The sequence below is a fragment of the Cupressus sempervirens genome, chromosome 6, assembly GCF_028749045.1.
Source record: "Cupressus sempervirens isolate cs-2001-9-10 chromosome 6, ASM2874904v1, whole genome shotgun sequence".
NCBI classification, from domain to species: domain Eukaryota; kingdom Viridiplantae; phylum Streptophyta; class Pinopsida; order Cupressales; family Cupressaceae; genus Cupressus; species Cupressus sempervirens.
In genome coordinates this window covers 21,694,333-21,699,352 of record NC_143123.1, presented here as the reverse complement: position 1 = coordinate 21,699,352, position 5,020 = coordinate 21,694,333, and the positions used below count along the sequence as shown (strand labels likewise).

The 5,020-nt window shown below is 31.5% G+C and overlaps 1 pseudogene; it reads right to left on the bottom strand.

Annotated features, from left to right (window-relative positions):
- Positions 1–555: 555 nt before the first annotated feature.
- Positions 556–1,283, bottom strand: LOC149550864 (developmentally-regulated G protein 2 pseudogene; annotated as a pseudogene).
- Positions 1,284–5,020: the final 3,737 nt, after the last annotated feature.

The following is a 5,020-nucleotide window of genomic DNA, read 5'->3' as shown; positions in this document are numbered from 1 at the left end:
TAAATCCTATCATTGGGGAATGATAAAGGTTGAAGATAATTATAATGTTTAATAAAACATTATAGTACTATCTACTTGTTCCCAAGTTTTCATTCATGAACATTTGCAACTATTTAATCCCAAACATTATGGAGATTAATGTGCCAATAAAGGTGCTATTTTTAGTGATTTAATTTTATGCCTTTCTTGATGAAATCATGCCATTATTAATCCCCAACTGCATGTTCAAAGATTTTACTATGTTCTTCACATATACCTGACCCTTTATTTGCTGTAATATCAAGGAAGAATTCTTTGAATTCCATATTTTCACATGATGTATATCGGGCCTTGAGAGTGCTAACAGTTGGAGGATTTGAAACATGCTTTCATTCTTAGAACATGATAATAAAACATAACTCTATCAGTAAATATGCACATTTTCTTCTATGTAGATGAGCTGTATGTTGGGTTAGAGCCTGATTTTCTCTGTTTTTCAAACACTACTGCTTTTAATTATGTTCAAATATGATATATATCTTCTAGGATACCATCAAAGTGTTGACTCATGGATGCTTACAAATTATTCCTTGTGTTCACTTCAATGACATCAATAAGATCATCGATATTCAAATCCTCTCTGAACAAGACCTCAACATTATGGATCTTGTACTCGTGCAAGATTTGATAACAATTTTTTTCATCCACGTGTGTTAATGACACTATGATATTGAAGGAAATGCCACCAGTTTTCTTCCTTTTGAAATATTTTTGAGGTGGTCTCTTGTTTAAATGCAACCACACTAATTGTAATTCCCTTGTTAAAATTTGTTAATGACCTTCACTTTTAGAAGCATCAAGGACCCTTAACACTAGATCTAAATATTTGGCAACAACAATCACCTGTCGACCACATCCTTTGCCTTCAAAGGTGCCTTCAATGATTCCAAGAAGGTTGAGAAGTTGTATCTTGGAATCATTGTAATGTATGACACTAGGAATACAAGTAAGTGTCATGAACTAATATGATGCTACTTCTGAGTGTGTCCTAGTAAGCATACTAAGAAGTGTTGATTTTCCCACACTTGGGAATCCAATCAGAGCAACATGACCATGACCATATTTTATGACTTCAAAACCATCACCAGCTCCACTAGTACCCTTAGGTGGCTCCAAAAATTGTGTTCTCAACTTGGCTATCTTTTCTTTAAGCTATCCCAAATGGTATTATGCATTGTAGCTTTATTCTTTTGTGTCCATGCCATTTTGAATTCTATCTCCTTGATTTTATCTATGATACCCATTGTGCCTGATTTATCTAACTCTATTTCTACTTGATCGACCTTTTTCATGCTTGCATTGGAGGAAGCGTAAGAGGAAACTTTTATCCTCACATTTTCCTTTATCCAGTTATTATTAGATTATAAAAGTAATTTTTCACGAAACGTAAGATCTCCATTTAAACTACCATCTTGGTTATCTTTTTATCAGACAAACATATGAACTACCATGACTTCAAGATCAATGGTGTTATCTAAACTTGGATGAAAGGAGACTTAGACGAGTGGACCTCCTTGTCTTCAATGTGATTTAATCAAATTTAAAAGAAAACTCATTGTGCATACCTTGTCAAGCATTTTGTGGGTCTACTCCGTGCATCCAAACTTTTATAGAAAGAAACTATACTCAGGCTCCAAGCATCAAGTATCTACACGAATTCCATGGTGAATCCCACCAATATCCTAATTTTACACTTAAAATGTGTCGGTCCATGGTAGAATCATTAGAATCCCTAAAAAATGACATTTGTAAAGTATGAGTGCAAGCTCTCAATTTAGACACTTTGAAATTTCTATGGGCTAATTTTTCCTATGAACCCGCATCCCATGAAACTATCTCCAATATTTGTATCAACTAAGAGCATAGTTTTCTGAGTGGGGTGAAAGTCCCTACTCATAGTAGAAGGCTCTTGATTTAATGTTCAAGCAATAGTCTTGAGAAGATCATCTTGTGAATACAAGTTCTAACTCTGGCCAGAATAAGTAACCTAGGGATATACATAATTCTTGCTTGCAAGTTTATGTTTTTATTGTCAAGAGTTCGACTTCATATATACATACAACTTTTAGGTTTACTTTTCTTGGCGAGCAGGGTATATATATTGTTTACAAACTAATGTGTTCAATCTTTGTAACAAGGTGACTCCTATTATAGAAACATATGATGAAGGATAATGAATATCTCAAGTTGACAACTTATTGAATCACCAACCCACATTCTGGATTTTCATATGTAAGCTTGGGATATGTTATTTGAAAATCAACTTTATGTTGACAAGTTTCTTTTTCATTCTAAATTTGAACCTTAGCATTGAATTGATATACCTATATGAAATTGATAAATCTAGTGGAACCTCTTGTGAAGTCATCTGAACCTTAATTAAATAATCCTTATACTTTTGCCTTGAATCATTGAGCTTGACAATTTGAGCTTGAACCTTGATTCTAAATCTTCATGCCAAACCACTTCAAACTACTATACCAAGTCGTTGAATCATATGTGTGAACCTCTCAAAATAGATCATTAAACCTTCATGAGAAAATTGAACTATTTTGAACCACTTTGAACTACTTTGAACTTTAGTTTGAAGTGGTTCAAAACTCTGCACTTGAAGTTTTAAAATTGTGTCCATATCAGGTACTAACAAAGATAGAAGGTGTCTAAATTTCTTTAAAGCTCTTATGATTGCAATGGCTTTCTTTTCTACATAATTGTATTTTTTCTCATATTCCTTAAGCCCTTCACTAAAGAAGGCAATAGGTTGTTCATCATTCTTATCATTTTCTTTAGTCAAGACAATAGAGATGCTTGACTCACCACCTAAGGTATAAAGAATGAAATCCTTCTCAAAATTTGGATTGATGAGAGTAGGGGTTGAGTGTATGGATTCTTTGATCTCTTCAAAACTTACCTTACCTTCCTTGGTCCATGAAAAGAACATATTTTTCTTAAGAATGGATGTAAGATGTTTCACCATGGTAGCTAAATTCGGGATAAACCTCCCCACAAAATTTATTCTACCAAGAAAACTTTTCAAATCTTTCTTATGACTAGGAAGGGGAAGAGCAAGTATTGCCTTTGTTCTTTTTGGATAAGTGGTTAAACCATCCTTTATACAATGTGTCCTAATAATTTTCCTTGATTGGTGGAAAAGACACACTTTCTTGGATTAAGGGATACCCCAAACTCTCTACACCTTATGAACACTTGTTTGAGATGACCAAAACACTAGTATATTTTTGAAAATATGTAACTACATGACTAAAAATTTTAGTCACGCCATGAAAATTTTTAGTCAAGTGACTAATGGTGATAACATTCCACTATTTCTTTTCAATTTACAACTATAGGTGACTAAACAAGAGACTAATTTGATCATATGGTAAAATCACAAAGTTAAGTGACTAAATAAATTATTAAATAAACTACTAAATGATTATTAGTCATAAATATTTAGTTACCCAAAAAAAAACTATTGAATAAATGATCAAATAGACTACTAAATAATTAGTCACTAATAACTAGTCACTCAAACTATTACCTAAAGGCTTGCAACATAGTCTAGTAGTTATTTCTTACCGAGGAAGGAATTTTTGCACCAAGTATTACCTTAAGTTACATCACACATAATTTATAGGAGATGCGATATTTTGGATCCATTTTGAGTTATTCCCAAGCTCTATTTATTCCACTTTAATTCTATTTTGCAACCATGTCTACCTAAGAAACTCATTTTTAGGGGAAGATATACAATGATCACCTTTATTATGCCTTACAAGAATGACCTACTACATGTAAATTGTATCTAGGAGGTGAGATAGTGAATGTGAAACATACATGACCTTAATCACCTCTTCAACTTATTCATTACACACCAAGGTGAAATGACTATATAATTCTTTTAAATTAAAAATTAAAATAATTTTATTGAAAGAAATTACTATGAGGATCATATTATTGATCCAAATTTTAATGATTCACCTAAGATTATGACTTCAAACTTATAATATCAATTTTTTTTTTGATCAGTAAGAGGCTAAAGCCAAGATTAATTGTTATGTACTATTATTAATTATTTTATTACGCATGAGTAGATTCAAACCCAAGACCTATTTGGTAAGAGGCTCACAATTTACCATTGTGTTGTAGGCTCTTGCCTAATTATAATATCAATTTGGAGTATGATAAGTTTGACATTTAAAAAATAATAATATAATAGTTAACTCCAAGAAAATTTGGAATGCATATAAAATAAAATAAGAACAAGACTACTATGTAATGTTAGTTCTCCAACTTGTTATTAGTGGCAAAAAATAATTGTCTTAAAAATTTTAATTACTATTTCAATTATCTAAAATTAAAAAAAAAAACTATTTTAATTATCTTAAAATTTTAGATGAGAAAGTTTTCAATAAGCAATAGTAGGTGGGAAGTGAATTTATTAATGTGTCAAAAATAACCCACATCGTATAGGAAATTTTAGGAAAATATTGGTGGATATAGTTTGTTCTGTCTTCTAAACAATGAAGCCGACTACAAAATGCAATCCAAGTTTGAATACCATTTCAATCTATTTTCACTTCTGAAACTATTTTTGAGATATATAATAATTATAATAGTTTTATTTTAGTTTTGTAGAGAATAAGGCAAGGGTATTATTGCATTTACTCGACCTAGCTGGTGTCAATGGACAACTAAATATTTTTAGGTTAGAACTTTTAGAAATTAATGGCTTCAATAGCATCACCATTGGCTATGGCAGGGTTTTCATATGGTAATTGAGGGATTTTAACATCTTTTATTCATTGCCAACATTTAATTACAAATTTTTAGGATAGAGAGCAATAGGTAATGATAGGGTTTTGTATTATCTAGAGTGGGGATATTGAAGGATGCAAAAAAAATAGATAACATGTGATTTGTGGAAAGGGTTAGAGTAGGGATTTCTATCTACTTCATTCTCTATGGTTGGATTTCTATT